The sequence below is a fragment of the Ambystoma mexicanum genome, chromosome 12, assembly GCF_040938575.1.
Source record: "Ambystoma mexicanum isolate Mex_15411 chromosome 12, UKY_AmexF1_1, whole genome shotgun sequence".
Taxonomy (NCBI): Eukaryota; Metazoa; Chordata; class Amphibia; order Caudata; family Ambystomatidae; genus Ambystoma; species Ambystoma mexicanum.
This window is the reverse complement of record NC_090936.1, coordinates 612834642-612852602: the sequence shown is the minus strand read 5'-3', so window position 1 is coordinate 612852602 and position 17961 is coordinate 612834642. Positions and strand designations below refer to the sequence as shown.

The 17961-nt window shown below is 44.3% G+C and overlaps 1 protein-coding gene across 2 annotated transcripts in view; it reads right to left on the bottom strand.

Annotated features, from left to right (window-relative positions):
* The window catches only part of FTSJ3 (FtsJ RNA 2'-O-methyltransferase 3), a 416394-nt gene extending 403930 nt beyond the window's left edge, over positions 1-12464 (bottom strand). The window contains exon 1 of one of the 2 annotated variants that reach the window (XM_069629038.1): positions 12343-12464. The gene's annotated coding sequence lies outside the window, so the exon portion shown is untranslated. The remainder of the gene's footprint in view (positions 1-12342) is intronic. The other variant, XM_069629037.1, reaches the window with a different exon arrangement.
* Between the last annotated feature and the right edge of the window lie 5497 nt (positions 12465-17961).

Genomic DNA, 17961 nt, shown 5'->3' with positions numbered 1-17961 from the left:
GCTGTAGGTTTTGGATTGGAGTTTGAGAGTTGTATGCAGAAAGGGAAATTGAGAGTTGTATGCAGAAAGGGAAATTGTAAGTAGGGTTGGTTAGTTTGCGTCTCTATCCTGAATTGATGCGCTCGGCTTGCATAGTTTCCCCTGATGCAGCTCTGTCCTGATCTGGGTCTGACTGGCATACAGGTTCCTTACTCCTCTAGCCCCCGCCTCTAACATGCTCCCTCATAGCTCCCCTTATTCTCCATTCATACTCCTGTGGCCAGTGCACCTGCCAATGACAACCTCTCAGGTAGTGGGGTAATTGACAATATCTCGATAATTCCACACCACTGTGGTACCTGGCGGTAATTAAGGGGCGGGCGAAAGTGTTGGATGGATTGTCTAGGGTAGTTGGCTCAGTCTCCATGCGTGCCGCCTGTGTTACAGTCTATCCGGCGTCACCCGTCCAGGTGCCGTGGGAGTTACTCTCTCGGGTCGGGGATGTCTGTGTTTTTTCAGTTTAGTCATCCTTTTTCCAGTTTCGGTTTCCAGATTTAGTCTGTGGTGTTGTAGAGCCAGGTTTTTAGTGATTTCCTGAATTTTAGGTGATCTTCAGTGTTTCTTATTTCTTTTGGGATGTTGTTCCAGGTTTTTGTGGCTAAGTGGTAGAAGGAGGTACCTCCAAGTTTTTTTTCTTAAGGTATGGTTTGAGTTCCAGGTGGATTTCGTTGCTTGATCAGAGGGCTCTCGTTGGTTTGTAGCCTGTTCTTTTCTAACAAGTTAGATGTTGTGGCTAACTGTAGGAATTCTGCTCCTTGTCCGCTGATTGCCCTGTGCGTTATGCACATTGTTTTGAAGGTAATGCAATGTTTTACTGGGAGCCAGTGCAGTGTTTTTAGGGCTGGAGTGATGTGGTGTCTTCTGGATAGTTGGAGTAGCCTTGCTGCTGCATTTTGGATCCGTTGCAGTTTCTTCAGGAGGTATTCTGATATTACGAGGTAGAGGCTGTTTGCATAGTCAATTTTTGACACGACTAGGGCGACGATAGCGAGTGTTTTGTGTGTGAAGGAGAGGAAAGGTAGAATTCTTCTTGCCGTGTGGAGGAGGAAAAAGCATTTCTTCACTGTTGCATTTATTTGTGGTTCCAGGGTTAGGTTGTTATCCATTAGAACTCCCATATTTTTTACTACCTTCGATGGTGTTGGTGCGTTTCCCCATTTCCGTAGGCCATGGGATGGTGGTTTCGTTCTCTTGGTCTTTGGCTACGATCATGATTTCTGTCTTTCCTGGGTTGATTTTCAGGTTGTTGGCATCCATCCAGTTGAAGACTTCTTTTAGACAGTCGGTTAGGGTTGAATGGTCGGCATTGGGGTCTTTGATTTTGTAGACGATCTGAGTGTCATCTGCGTAGTTGTAACATGTAATGTTGGATTTTTTTTAAGATTGATGACCGGAGTCTGATAGATGTTGAAATATAGTGGAGATAGCGAGGATCCTTGTGGAACTCCACAGTCAACTCGTGGAGTGGATTTGAAAGGTTTTATCCATATGGTTTCTGTTCTGTCTGCTAGGAATGATTTGGTCCAGCGTAGTGCTGTGTCCGTTATGCCTATGTCTTCTAGTCTTTTGGTCAGGATGTTGTGGCTAACTGTGTCAAAGGCTGCGGAGAGGTCGAGCAGAATATGGGCTGGGGTAGTGTTTGAGTCTGCGTTAGTTTTGAGGTCGACCCAGATGGATAGTAGTGCTGTTTCCGTTCCTCTCGCTGGTCTGAAACCGATTTGAGTTTGGTCCAGCAGGTGGTGTTTTTCTACGTGTTCTTGGGTTAGTTTATATACGTAGGTTTCTAGAAGTTTTGCTGGGTAGGGGATGTTCGAGATCGGCCTGTAGTTGGAAAGGTCATCTACGTCACCACTTGTGTTTTTCCAAGAGTGGCTTGATGTAGGCTGATTTGAAGATCTTTGGTACAGTCCCTGTTGATAGTGATAGATTTAGAAGGTTTCTGTAGTGTTCTGCTTGCGATCCTTGCGCGAAGATTGATTTGTAGATGTCTGGGGGACACGACTCCATGGGTGATCCCGCTTTCTTGCTTCGTTTTACCAGCATTACGGATGCCTCTGCTGATATTTCAGGAAAGCTTTGGAGTTTGTGTTGTGGTTCCGTGTTAGGCTTGTTGGGTTGTATGTTGTGGTTGGTCGCTTTTGTATGGTTTGACAGATGTCGTTGATTTGTTTTTTAAGTGATCTGCCAGGTCGTTGCATAGTTTTTCTGAGGGGGTTGGGGTGTTATCGCAGCCTGGTGGGTTTCTCATTTTCACCATCCAATCAGCCGGCATGTCCGATGTTGGTGGACATCACGTCTTTCTGGACCAATCGGAGGCCCGTCCACAGACCGAACAGGGAAGGGAGTTAGCGGACCAAACCCAGTTATCACTACTTTTTTTTTTTTAACCTACTTTTTGCTCATTTTAAAACGAAACAACTGGACGGATTGACAGCAAATTTACAAAAGCAGGCTTTTGGGCCCAAGCCGCCGCTCCTGCCGCAAATTTGGTGAAAATCTGTCTAGCTGTTTGGCCTGTAGGCGTAAGCAACACATTTTTCTGTTGCATCTATGGGGGGGGAATAAATAAATACATTTTGGTACCCCCCCCTCTAGCTTTGCCCCCCTTGACAAAACCTCACCAAACTTTTGTAGTATCAGTCTGACGGGGCAATTTACTGTTTTTGCAAAGTTTTGTAAGGATTTGTCCTGGGGGAACAAAGTTATAAGCCACCCAAAAAGTGCTCTTCCTATGGGTTCAGCAACTTAACCATAACTGCAGGGCCGCAATCACAGGCCCTGTAATAAATATATATATCTGTGTCCTTGCCCAATGCATGCCTTACCACTTATGGAAAGCACTATGCACATTTAGTGTGATATTTCCACGTCCAATCCATGCCCCATTTATGCACCAGTGGTCTCCCTCCATAAGAAGCTCTTAGTCAGTAATCCTGTGTCCCACCAAGCAAACAAAACCAGAATTGTAGCACATATTCACAAAATATTGACAAATGGCCGAATGCATTAACAAAAGCCTTGCTTACTGTCTATCTGATGAGCTTTAGGCTGCAGAAACCAAAAAGGGACTTTATTGCAATTACCATAGAGAATGTTTTGACCATCTACTTAAGTAAACAATCAGAGTAACCGTGTGACTGTATATGTGAGCAAGTGGCCAGTGGGCTACGAAACGCGTAATATCCTTTAATCTAATAAAATGGAATTGGTCCACGAAAATACTCTCTGGATAATGGAGGTCCGATTCTCTGGCATTGGTATGGACTTCCTCAAGTGCGCTAGTTTGTGCAATTTATATATTGCGCACACACACACACACACACACACACTTTTTTAATAGTACTCTGATGCAATTTATTTCCGGATGGGAACAAAAGCTACAATCCTGCTCCTTTTGCAGAACATGTTTCTATATGACTTTATTTCAAACACAGTTTAGTTGGTTTAACACATGTTTTATGTACTTTCAAAGCCAACTTTACAAAACGGGATGTTATTTGGGTTCTTGAAAGTCAAACATCAAAATAAAAAAAGGTGCACCCAGCTGTAGGACAAGAACCAAGAAAGAATGTGGGCAAGCGCCGAAATTGTAGACGGACCTCAAATTGCAGCATTACCACTCAACCATACTGTGTGATCTTGGGCAACTCTCAATGTTGCAGTGCATAATCTGTCAACACTGCCAGTCCCATATATGTCAATCCCCAAATCAAGTATGCTCTTAAAAAAGCCTGATCCATGGTTTATGTGGCTATAGTCCAAATTCATACCGGAAAACGTTGACCTTCCACACATTTCACACTGCAAAGTTATTTGTTTCTTGGCTCACTTCAGGACCCTTCAAAAACATTGGGGGGGTGGGGGGGTTATTTATTTGAAACAGCAAGAGACCCAGGGTAGCTATGCAGATGTTAATGTAGCTCAGAAGAAAGGGAGGGCTGTTCCACCTCCATTTCCTTGCAGCTCAAATCGGAGTGATCCAGGATTGGCTTAGAGGCGGTCATAGGAAGGTCTGGTGTCGAAAGGACAAAGTGGTGGTGGGCTCGCCTCTGGATGAGATGTTGTAGCGACCCAAGGGGGATAGACTTGCAAACAAGTACCGTAGTAGGCTAGGGGCTCGGATGAGCTGGTGCGGAGGGTGAACTTAACCACCTTCCCCTCCCTGCTGACGTTGCCGTTTAGGAATCCCCAGTTCACACCGGATATGGAAAGGAGTGCCTTCAATGGGTGGGAGGTGGCAGGGTGCCGCAAACTATGCGAAATGTTCTTGGGTCAGGACATTAAATCCTTTGCACAGTACAAGCAGGACTTAAGGCTAGATGAGCGGGAAGAGGTATTGCTACTCAAGTGAAGCACTGGCTTACGGACCCAATGGTCAGGTCAGTGGCAACCAGGCTTCTTATGCCCTCTGAACGGTTTGTAACGATGGACACGGGGACAGGCATTAGGTAGGAGCGTTAGATGGGATTATAGTAGAAGGGGAAGGAGCCAGGCATGGCATTGTATGGAGCAGTGGGAAACTGAAGTGGGGCTGCCGCTCGAGGGAGAACTTTGGACTCAGTTATGGGCAGCTATCCCAAAGCTCACGCAGGCCCTCCAGATTCAGGAGATGTGGGTTAAGATAATGGTCCAATGGCATCTCATCCCAGAGAAATGACAAATTCTAAGCAGATCAGGTGGGAATACCCAGTCTTACAGCCTTATTGTGACATGATTTGTGCAGTAATGAATAGTATTTTTGGGAGTCAGATGCCGGACAGCATAGGGATGGCACCCTGGGACTGGGCAGGGTTATGGAAAATCTACCCTTGAAAGCTCAAAGAAAGACATACATCATCCTGAATGGCGGCAACGCTTGTGGTGGCACACAAATGGAAACAAAAAGTTGGCCCCACAGAACATGAATGGGTTAGTAAAATCTGGAACTTAGTGGCATTGGAGTGGGTGACCTATTCGATTCAAGGGGATCACCAAAGGTTTCCCTCAGATTGCGATATTGTCCTGCATCACCTGCAGCGGTACTCGCGGGCTGCAGGGTGCCTGAGGAAAATTAGATTGGTGGGGCTGGTGTGACTACTTGCTCCACTTGGGGAGGGCACCTTCACAGGAAGCTGGGAGGAGATATGGCTGAAGTTTCTAGGGGAGGCGAGGAGTATGGCAGGGTGGGGGGATTGTCGAACGGTGCATGCAAGGGTCTACAACGGCTGGCAAGAGAGTTGACCACTCACATGGGACCGGGAGCCATATACAGAGTCAACATTCACTCACTCCGTGACCTTCCCATACATTTATATCCCCCTGCACCTGTTCCAAATAGGCAGAGGTAAAGTGTTTTTTACCCTGTGTGCTTTGAAAAGTGCACCTCTTACTTGAAAATGCCCAGAACCCCCTTTCCACCGTCTGCCTTGCACAGTTGTGCATTTGGTGGGAAAAGAGCACCTCAATGTGCGCAACTATGATGCACACATTTAAAAGTCCTTTGGGCACAGTTCACCACCTTTTTGCCGCAAGTGAAGTAAATGAGCATTCCATCAGTTGCACCAAACAGGTTTTGAAAATTGTGGCGCAACGAGTTATCTCTACTGATCACTTCTTTACGCTGCATGTTCATTTCAGAGAGGGTGGTTCGAGGTGTCAGAGGGGGATTAGTAATGGGAAAGGACCCACGAGAAGGAAAGGATGCATGGCGTTTTAACTGTTTCTGCAGTCATTAACGCCAGATTTGCTCATGAGCAGGTATTGTGTTAAATACCATTAACTAAAGAGCAGATACGGTTACTGAATAGCCCCAGAATACGTGCTGTGCATATCATCATTCAGGTAGTGTGTCATATGTAACAGATTAGCAGGTATTGTATCAAACATAGTTCCATGGCAGGTACTGTGTCTGGAATCGGAAATAAAATAAAACAAAGCAAAGGTGAAGAACTAAACTGTCATAGATGTTTGATGTAAACAGTGTGCAAAGCTGAGATAAGTATGAGTGTGAAATAAGAAATAAAGTGTTGAGACATTAACCAGATAAAACTAAGGCAAAGGGTGAATTGAACAGTGGAGAAGCAGGCAGCCACACACAGCACAGCCGAACGACATAAGTCGTCTGACAATGCGAATGGGGACATGAATTCATCTCAAAGCACATCTGGGATGTCTATGACCACGAATTCAGTCAATTATCTGCGCCGTCAGGGCCCATTTAATCTTGAGCTGCAAGAAGACCAAGGACAACAGTGGAAGGAATGGATGGAGGAATTTTTAAAGGGAGGTAGGAAATCAAGATGCCACAAATAAGCTAGACATTTTCATAAATTTAGTTGGGAAGGAAATGATGAGTGTCATCAAGACAATACCTCCAGAAGAAAAAGTGACATACTAACTCTTGATGACAGCAGTCAGTTAATAATCCCACCCAACAGGGATTATGAACAATACATTTTAATCCCACCCAACAGGGATTATGAACAATACATTTTTAACCAGTGTACACAAAGTTCCCATGAGACTATAGCGCAATTTGTTTCATGCCTGCAACGAAAGGCAACATATTGTGACTTTACGAACTTTTGTGACAATAAGGCAATAAGACTAAGAATTATTGAAGGGTGTATATCGTGTCAATTCAGAAAACACTTGTTGAAAAAGCACCTTCCATTGAAAGAAGTGCTCGAATTGGCAAGAGTCTATGAGAGAGTGGATACTCAAGCAGCAAACATGGAAAATCCAAAGAGACTAGACACTGTTGCTGCTATGGGTCAAAATGTAAAATGGCCGAGAAGATATTCCAATATGCCACCTGGATCAATACGACCTCGCCAGGAGGGGTGGAATATCAATCGCAAAAGTCTTTTGGAAAGACAGTGTTACAGGTGTGGGTTTGAATTCCCGCACAGGGGTCAGTGCCCTGCTCTGGGTCAATAATCAGTGCCCTGCTTTGGGTCAATAATGTTTGCGATGTGGGCTGGGGAATTATTTTCAAACGATGTTCTGGGGGAAGATGCCGCTGGTGCCTGCATACCGACCGAATAAACAACCACGGCCAAACCGAAGATATGATATGCAAAGGAGTTCTAATGCAAAGGCATATCCAGAAAAGGACTTGATGAGGTTTAATGGGTCTTCAAGAACAAAATCAACAAGTTCAACAACCAGGATGTGTTAGAGCTATGGACAATCTACAGATAAAAGTAGCAGGACAAAGTGGTCAGGAGCAAAATCAGGTTTCGCAATCATGCCAGACTCAAAGTCAGGAGGAAGTAGAGGATGGAGACCCTTATGAAAACCCACCAGTTGAAGAAAACACGACCAAAGAATATCAAGAATACGATAGATATAGAAAAGAATATGTGAGACAAATTTATGACACTTCAGATGTTAACATGGCCATAAAGGTTACAATAACCCTGTGGGCAGAACATACCATTTTAGTTGACACAGGTGCTACGATAAATGTAATGAGTGAGAAGGCTTATGAGAAGATAGCTGACCTATATCGCTGACCTATATCCTCTATGACCGTCAAGGGCTAGAATGTTTCAATGGGGGGCTACGCAACCATTGGCTTCCAAAAGGGCAATTTCAATGTGACCTGATCCATAAAGGACATTGTGTACCGATTGATATGCCTGTCATAAGTAGTCCCAGTGGGCAGATGCCTCATTAGTAGCAAAACTGCCACAGAGTTACGACTCATAGATGTCAAGTATAATGAGTCTGGGATGATACAAGGAGTTCCACCGCAATGTCATAACCTTCAAGCTCTAGCGGGAGATGTGTTGGATCTGGAAAGCTTGAGGAAGGAGATTCCAGAGTTATTATGGGGTGTTAGGAAGTTGAGAGGGAGTGCAATACATTTGCACATTGATCCCACAGTTCATCCGGTCCCTCAACATCCTAGACAGATAGGTTTTCATCTCCAGGCAAAGGAGTCTCAGGAGCTACAACGGATTGATAATGGCATCATTGAAAGAGGTGATGGTGGTCGTACACCTTGGTTATCTCCATTGGTAGTAGTGATGAAGGCAGATGGTCGTCTTCGCCTGTGTGTGAACATGAGAATCCCTAATACTGCCATACAGAGGGAGAGACATCCGGGTCCTAATGATCATTCCACTAAAATAGGCCACCAGATTAACAAAATTAGATTTAAATCAAGGATACCATCAGTTGGTGATTGATCCGGAGTCTAGACCTATAACCACTTTTACTACACATGAGGGGTTGTTCAGATACAAGTGAGTTTTGTATTTCATCTGCTGCCAAAATATTTCAAGAAACAATAAGGAGAATCATAGCGCCAGTAAAAATTACATTCAATTACAGTGATGACATACTGGTGTATGAGTCAGCATGATGAGGCACTGGAACAGGTGTGTAGGATTTTACAAGACAATGGTGTAACATTGAATGGTCTGAAGTGTGGTGTGAACAAGCAGAGTTCACGATTTTTCGGGCACATATTTTCTGAAAATGGGATCAAAGCAGACCCGAAGAAAGTGAACTTTTTTTGAGATTAGAGGCTCCAAAGGATGTTACTGAGTTGAGATCTTTTTTGGGGATGCCTGGCTATTGTGCATGATGGTATTTGCCTAACTATGCAACACTGACTGATGCACTCAGGCAGTTATTAAAAAAGGATGTGGCATTTGAATGGAATGAAGAGTGCAAGAGAAGCTTTGAAAAGATAAAGAAAGAACTGAGCAGCGACCGCCAGCTTGCCTAGTTCAATCCGATGTGGGAGACTGAGATCAAGGTGGATGCCAGTCCGGTGGGTCTAGGAGCCATCCTAGCACAAACGAAGCCAGGAAAGGAACATGTAAAACACATTGTGGCATACGCTAGTAGGGCTCTAAACATAATTGAGCAGGCGTATTCACAGGCTGAAAAGGAACGTTTGGTCGCGGTGTGGGCGTGTGAGAAGTTCAATCATTTTGTTATTGGAAGACCATTCATTCTCATTATGGATCATCAGGCCCTCCTATCCCTTTTTGGAAACCCCAGGATTAAAATGCCTCCGTGTATATAGAGATGGGGTATACGCGTACAAGAGTATGATTATGAGAGATTGTCCACAAACCAGGAAAAGAGGCCAATCCAGCAGATTATTTGTCTCGGCATCCGGAAGGGATGCCCGAGTTGGAGATGCAAAGAGAGGCGGAATAATACATATCATAATTATCTCTTAATGCGTTGCCACCGGCAGTCATGAAGGAAATGTTTGTGGAGAGAAGCGAGGCTAATTCCACAATACAAGCAGCGGTTCAGCTCACTAGAACTGGTAGGTGGAGATGCTTGGATATGGGACAAGTTGCAGAAGAAGAGGTGGATAGAAGGGATCTTCAAAGATTGGCGAGAGGGAGTAGTGAATTGATGGCAACTGATCAAGGATTGCTGCTCAGAGGGAGTAGACTAGTAACTCCAAAAAGTTTGGTAAAGATCCTTGTGATGTTGGCACATGAAGGGAACCGTGGGATAGTGAATACAAAAAAAAAAAAAGATACTAAGGAATGAGGTATGGTTTCCTTAAATGTATGTGATTGTTGAAGATACTTTGTAAAACAGTTTTGCCTGTCAAGTGACTGATTCCAGCAACAATACCGTTCCCCTTCAGGTAGTGCCGTTGCCAGATGGTCCATGGAATAGAATGGGCACTGATTTTTATGGACCTCTAGAGGAGGGAGGACATTTATTGGTGGTAGTGGATGAGTATTCGCAATTCCCTTTCATTAAGCATGTGGCGTCTACTACTTTCCATCATGTGGCTGTAGTATTGGATAATATATTTAGTAAGTGGGGTGTCCCGAATGTGATTAAGACCGATAATGGGCCACCGTTTCAAGGACATGAGTTTGGCAAATTTTCAGTGCATCTGGGTTTCAGGCACCAGAAGATTATGCTATGGCCGCAAGCCAATTGGATATGGAACAAGTTGCAGAAGGAGAGGTGTATAGAAGGATCTTCAAAGATTGGCGAGAGGGAGTATTGAATTGATGTCAACTGATGGTCGAGAGATTTATGAATACAATTAAAAGAACTCGACAAAAAGCGGTTGTGGATAATATGTCAACGCCGCAGACAATTTCTCAGATGCTGCAAAGTTATTGGAATGCTCCTCATGAGATGACAGGGTACTCACCCTCAGAGTTGATGATACGATACAAGCCCCGAACCAGGCTTCCACAGCTAGAGGGCCATAGACCTGTAGAGGATGAGTAGATTAGAGAGCAAGAGAGTGAAGAGGAGAAGAATTAAAGAATGGACAGATTATAAAAGGAAAGCGAAAGAAAGTCAACTGAAGGTGGGAGAGTAAGAAGCTGGATTCAAGATACAGGCCAATGCCTTTAAGAGTCAAGAAGATTAAATGACCCATGGTTATGGCTGTGGGAGATGACCGATGAAGAGGAACATTATGTGGAAATGCCTGAAGAGGGGGTCCTTTCTTTCTCTGATGTCATTTCTGTAGGTTCAGGTGATGTCTGTGGGAGTTCAGGAACTTGTGAGTCAGAGTGTGGGTTGAACTCTAAGCATCAAGATGTAATCCTGAGGAGTCGGACTTGTATTTTATTTATTTGCATTTGTATAGTGCACTTACAGCCCATGGGCATCAAGGCTCTGTTACATGAAATTTTAAAGAAATTTTGATTAAGTGGATACAGGTGACCGACGCGGTGTCTTGGGTACAGGTTCAATAAAGCTAGGTGAATTCATGTGACAGGTAGGTAACTTCACACATGACAGGTGAGAAAACAATCAATATTACAGCAGAAATAACAGCATATAAGAGTTAGACAGGCAGTTAGACAAAGAGCTTGGTTTTGATTGCTTTGCGGAATGCTTGGTGGGATTCAATCATTCTTAGGTGAGAAGGAAGAGCGTTCCAGTGTGAGGCGTTCAACGTGGGGAAGCTTGAGCCCCCAGCGCGGACTTTCAGCATCTTGGGAATGATGATAATGAACACTTTCTGAGATGTCTTGTGGATGTGGGTTTAACAATTCTTTGGGCAAGGTAGGGTGGTGCCAAATCATGAAGGCATTTTTGGGTAAGGGAGAGTATCTTAAAGACGATTCGCTCTTTGACTGGGAGCCAGTGAGCCTGCCTTCTCACCTCAGAGATGTGGTCTTTCCTCGATGTGCCAGTGGCAGCCCTAAGGGCGTTGTTTTGCACCAGTTGGAGCTTGGCCAGGTTTTTACAGGAGGTCCCTATGAGGAGGGCTTTGCAGTAATCAAGCCTTGATCCAATTATTGCCCTAGTGATGGTAAGGCAATTCTGGCAGGATAAGAAGGGTCTAGAAGTGCTAAGAACTTTGGAGTAGTAGGCCGATGAGGAGGAAATGACGTTAACCTGTCTGTCCATGGTCAGATCCGAATCTAGGTAGACTCCAAGCATCTTGACATTTTTGGATACCTTGATGGGAATGTTGTCAATGGTGAAGGACAAGTACTGCTGATCCAGATTACCCAAGTGTAGTGGGTGCGCTGATTAAGAGGTTTTCAGTTTTCTCACTATTCAGGCACAGCCAATTATCCGCCATCCAGGACTAGATCATGGAGTATATGTATAGTGATTCGCAGGCCGGCTTGTTTAATTGAACAAATGTAATGCAAATCTGCTGACCTGTAAGTACGAATTTAGATAAGTATGAGGGGTTGGGGGGGTATTGTAGGGTAGTATGTGCCTTGAGGAAATGCAATGAAAGGTAGAATGTAGAACGGGGTGGGGGAGAGGCAGTTATAAGTAGACATTAAAAGATTGAAGATGCAGTTGGCAGTCCTGTGTATATTTATATGATATTGATATAATTAAAAGCATAACAACCTAGAACAGACACTCTGCCTGCAGTGATAATCCACAGAAGGGTCATTAGACCCAGAGAAAGTGCCGGATCTACAACAATTACGTTCAGAGTAAGGCACTGGAGACAGTACATGTCTGCTATCATAGATGAGAGACACTTACACCCACCACGGTCTGTGTAGCAGCTGTACAGCAGTTACTGAGTCTGAGGGCATTCCAGAGCCTACACTGTTCCATAGATTAGCTTCGGAGCAGCTGTGTCTACAATACCAACAACAGGCTTCCCTGTGTAATTTCAAAACTAATGTTTAGAAGGTCACGAACGTAACATTTTTAATTTCAACATTTGATAATTACAATACAACGAATTACAGCTGCAGCCTCTTCAGCGTGCATTTCCAGAGGTTGCAAAAGGGCTCCAATATAACAAAGGGGTGTGAACGATCTAAGTTAATGGATGCTAAAAGAAATGCATATAAAATACACTACAAGAGCTGGAACGCATGCACTCACCCAATGCTGCCTGGAACCGGAAACGGAAAAGGAGCGTTTGGTAAAAGGAGGCCTTACGTTGCCTTCATCATCAATTGAAACAAATTTAAAGTGCCTATGAGACCCATAGCATAGTGCGTTCATTTAATAGTTTGCCGACATGTTCTAAAATGCCTTTAAGTGGGATTGACGTATTTCTGCAAGTCGTCGTGACGTTTGCACGTAGGACGTCTAAGCGCTTAGGGAGAGAGTCCTGGAGAAGGCGGTCTCCTTACTGTGCATGGGCATGTGTTTATTTTTTTAAATTGTGTTTAGTAGGGCTTATACATCTCGGAAGTGTTTCGAAGCGCCGGGTGTTTTTTTTCTCCCTATTTTGATTGCAGCAACAACTGATCTTTGTGTGTCTTCTTGGCTGGTAAGTATTATATCCCCGGCCCCCCACAGTCCCCCAAACAGAAGTTATTTATATACGCGCACGCCAAAGGAACTTTTTCAGGGCAGATGTTTTTTGCTAATTTGGCTGTCAGCAAGTCGAATTTATTGTTTGGTAAGCGTACTCATTGTTCCCACCTCCAAATGGCAGTTTTTTGTTTGCTGTATTCACGTATTTTCTACAAAACTACAGCGTGTAGGCCATCTTTCGTCACCTTTTATCTGCGCAACACGCATACCTGCCTACGTTTGAAAATCAACCCTGAGATGTATACCACGCCCACAGCCATAAACGACTCCGCCCCTTTGCACATGGCTCCGCCCACATCCGCCCCTTTGCACACGGCTCCGCCCACATGTCAAAATTTCCAGTTTGCACTCTACAGTGAAATGCAATATTAATTAAATTGGCTATTGATAACCACCCAAATTGCATAGGACGAATGGCATATGCCTTCATAAAATCAATACACACACAAAACCAAGAGAGGACATTTTCTTCGAATAGTATGTTTGAAAACGTTAAAATGTGTGCATGTTTCAAAATCCAAGAACCAATACAAAGGTTGCAGTACCGAAATTGGACATTTCACCTTTAGTTGTTTATCATCAGGTTATATAGTGCAGTGGTGAGGTGTCCAGGCTGCAAACCTGATGGCTGTGGTTGAATCCCTTTGGTAGGCTTTAATTCATGGATTCAAAGAGGACCTTCAATGTTTCTCACTTTAGCTGGTGGGGATGCAGTCCACCCTCTGAAATAAGTGGGTGTACTCAGTCCACCCACGTCTACCCTCTACTGGAGTCCTGGCAAACCGGCCAAAAAGAATGAAAGCTGAAAAAATAAGAAACGCGGAATACAGCTTTTGCGCGTGTATTTTGCTTAAGCTTGCATTCTTTTTGGCAAGTTTGCCTTATGTTAGTTTAGGACGACTAAAACATACGGCAAACTGGTAAAAAAGAATGAAAGCATAAGCAAAATAAACGTGGTAATGCTACTAATGACACTGGATTGAAAGCACTATTCTACGTTTATTTTGCTCCAGTCTGCATTTTTTTTGGTCCCGCCCACACACTTCCATCCGATTGGCTACTTGCAGCCAATCGGATGGAGGATTGGACGGGACTGGCAACTGCAGCGAAAACTCAGAGACTCCAGGGTCTTCCCCGGAGAAGAGGCTAAAAACCCAGAGTCTCCGGGGAAAACCCGGAGGTTAGCCAGGTATGGCAACACAGCTTTCACTGTTTGAACAGCAATGAACTCGCCCAGTTTGAAATTAAGCCCCATGTCAATCCCATTTCTACCACAGCCTAGGGTGACCAAATTAAAAAAGTAAAAAACCGGGATAGTAGAACTAACTAGTTAAAGTCGCTGTCAAGCCACTACACTTCAGTAGCGGTTGGAGAGGGGGGTTGAAGTGTTACTTATATCACTCATTTATCCCAAACTAACACTATCTTAAGTTGTAAATGTTAGACAAGATTGGATGCAGTAACCCTGGGAGACTACACCAACCAGCCTTGTCCTCTTGGTATTAGGTAACCCACCTATTGGTATAAATCTGTACTACACAAGTTGGTGGAGTGACTGAACAGCCAGACTTAACTCGATAGGGGTAAATGTGAGCTGTAGCATCGAAATCCACAAATACAAGTATCCAAATAACACTTAAACTCAAGGTTTTCTAGTAAAATAATTATTTAACGGTCAGTTTTAAATAGGCAAAGGGCAACGTGCAACAATAAAAATACACTCCAAAATATTTTCTCAGCATCACATCGAGCAAGTAGATCCTCTTTAGAGATGCTTCATACACATTCCTACACCCTGAGGTGACTTCACCAACTAGGACAGTATTGGCAATAATATATCAGTTTTTGTACTTGGTAAAGATTGGTAAAAAAGGAAAGGTTATAGAAAGGAAAAAAAGGTTAACGGGTTCTTGTAACATGGAGCACTTTAAAATCCCCCAAAGAAGTCAAGATACCCTTTCCCAGCAAATATTAGTTAAAAACCAATTTATCACCTATGAGGACAGTAAGAATCAAAGTCAATGGGTTACAAGAGTCTGCAGGGACCGAGGGCAGCCAAAGTCAATTTGGAACAGTCTATGGCGCTGAGGCACTTATTAGATGGAACAAAGTCTTGCACAAAGTTAGAGAGTTGTTGAAAATCACTGTTGGGCCACAAGCTGTTATACTTGTGAAATTTAGAGCTGAGCACAACTCTAGAAAAAGCAGCTACTGCAAGTCTCAACTGAGAAAAGCAAGCTACAGACAACTCAGAACAGTACCTTAGGTTAGAAGAGGAGGATCCAGCTGGCTTCTGTTTTGGTTGCAGTGTTGCAGATCCTGTGTTCCTTGGCCTCAGTTGTGGGGACAAGAGGGAGGATGTCTGGAGGACTCCTGCACAGCAGTTCAGAGGTCGGTGGCAGTTACGGGCTCTTTTCAATTCAGCGGCACTTCCCTGGTTTCAGCTACCAGCAAATGGCATCACCACGGATCTTGGACACTGGATGGGCTTCCTTTACTCTTTTGAGTCCTGCACTTTGGTGCAGTGACTCGAACTTGGTTCGTCCTGCTTCAGGAGGGTTCTCGGGGATCTTCCTGGTGCTTCGGTCCGGCTTAAAGACATTGCACTCGACTGGGGATGTCACGATATTGATTTTTTGACGGCATGATAACCGTTATTTGAAATGATGGTATACCGCGGTTATCGCGATATAGCACACATGCGTGTGTATTCAAAGTCACAAGGCTTGGTGTCAGAAGAACTTGCAGGGTTCAGAAGCCATGGCGCTGCTGCTTGTAGGCTGAAAGAGCCTGGTTAACACAGAAGCATACATCTAGAAGACATTTAAAGCATAATGGGATAGGTCAGGGGGGACAGGGCCATATAAAAGGTTATACTTTTCGGATCATATGACATGTGTGATTGTGTGCAAGCCGGTGCATTATACTCGGCCTAGTGAGGATTCAGCAGTGTGGGAAAATGTAGGCCCTCTTTCCCCAAAGGTATTGCCTGATTACTTAATATGCACTTAATGCATTGGGGATGCCAAATACCCGATAGTGGTACTGCGCAAGATCACTGCATTATGTGCAGTTCATCTGACATCTATGACTAAGAGTCTTATATCCAGATTTCCCAGCACAGTGAGACAGACACACTTAGGATGTACAGCCAGAAACTGGACATTGTGCAACATTTATTTTCTATGGGGCAAAGTGAGGTTAATTGCTAAAGTACTAGGGTGTAATAGCCCTGGATTTTGCCCCATGTTATAATTCAGAATCAGCAGGCAATTGATTCGGCACCTTCATGCATGTTTTACATAGCAATTGCTGGGCCTTTGTGAAGTGTGCAGTGACGGGCACTGTTTGTGCCATGTCCTGTTCTGCCATGGTCGGTCAAGTCACTGTAATCCAAAATTGCAGGGGAGTAGAGGGGCTGGGACTAAAGTCCATTTAGAAATATGAAAGGCTGAGTTGACTTAGCAGGGATTGGAACCTGCAGATCACACAGATGGCAGCAGACCCATAACTTGTTGAGCTATCTTATCGGCTTTTGAATAGTTATGCCATGCAAGGAATGATGACACACGAGAGTTTATTTTTTGGCTATGTAATGTGTAGACTATTGGACTCTTGCAGTTAATAGCTCAGTATTCTCTACCTCGGACGGTAGAACTAGACCTGTGGTGTAACACCATCTCCCTCTGATGAGCCCTTGCAAAGCATGTGCTGCTCTGCTCTGCACTGCAAGTGCAAGCAGGGCTATTAACGTGGCACTTCACCTGCTTGAGGATCTGGGCAAAACAGTAACATTTAACTGATACTGGACTGATAGGGGTTGGGGTGGGATCCCAAAGCAACAGGGCTGGCTGACAGAATTAACTTTGTGTTAAATTAAAAAAAAAGCCATGTTTAATTTTATGCTTCCAAAGCAATTAAGCATGGGGCTTGCCTTCCTTGCAGCAGAACTCCACTCCAGCCCTGTGATCCCGCATTGTGATGGTCCAGCGATCTTGCAAGCAGTTGCATGGGAATTCGAGTGTGCTGTGCATTTGATCTGCATTGTGCAAATTGGAAAACGAGCTGATCTCTACAAATAAGATCAGATCAACTCGTTTTGCAGTTCCAGGCTGTCACGGGGAGTGACACAGGGCAAATGGCAAGGGCAGGGTTTGGGGGCACAGACCAGGATCACAAACTTTGGCTAAACCGTAAGTGAAGCAGGGATTTTAATCCATTCTTCAAGTGTGACCATATACATTTCCAAGCTTTAGTCAGTAAAAGTAGTTTGGATTTCAAATCCTACCGTAATAATGCGTTTACTTAAAAAAAAAGAAATGCAAATTGCAATTGCATGATAAAGCCACATGAAAATCATTGTGGCTTTAATAGTTACATCCCGAATGGTAAACTATAAGTCCCAGATTGCAAGATGTCAATCAAAGTAAAAAAATCTATTTAAGCGCACTGTGTACTTTCAGTGATTTAAGACATGTAATAAACTCAGATAGGTATGGAGATTCCTTGCAACAAACCTCCAGCTTGTTATTCATCGTGATGTTGAAAACATTTGATTAGTGAGTGACATACAGAAACTTTATTTATTTTGCATTTCAAGATGCCCTTAAATGGGTGCTTTGTGTTCTCACACTATCGCAGATTTGCAAGGTAACTGGTGCTTTGCGAGCTCTTTGAGTTGGAAACGTTCCATCATGCTTGTTTCCAGCTCTTTGAGTTGGAAACGTTCCATCATGTCACTGATAAAATAAATGTTTGCAACCTGAGCACCTGCCCTTGCAGTACCTTGCTGCCTCTGACCCCCCCTCCCCACTCCATTTTCCCCCTTCTACGCCCCCATCTTTTAATACACCAACTAGTAGCTCGTCAAGCTCACCCTACAAACACGCACTAGGTTGCATGCCCCCTCCCGAGGCTGCAGCTGTTTGTCAGGTAAAGACCTATGCCGCCTTCCTCCCCCCCCCCCCCCATTCCCGTACGATTTCAGGGTCACAGGCAGTTCTGCCATCAGGTTAAGGTCGGAAGAACCCCACCGGGCCCCTTCATGTAAAGCCTGTATTTAACCCCTGATGCTCACCGTAGGCTATGGCTGCAAATTTCACTCGCACCCACCCAGGTTTAATGCTGGCATTAGAGGCTCCCACTCACCCTCCCCCACCATAGGAAAAGGCTACAGAT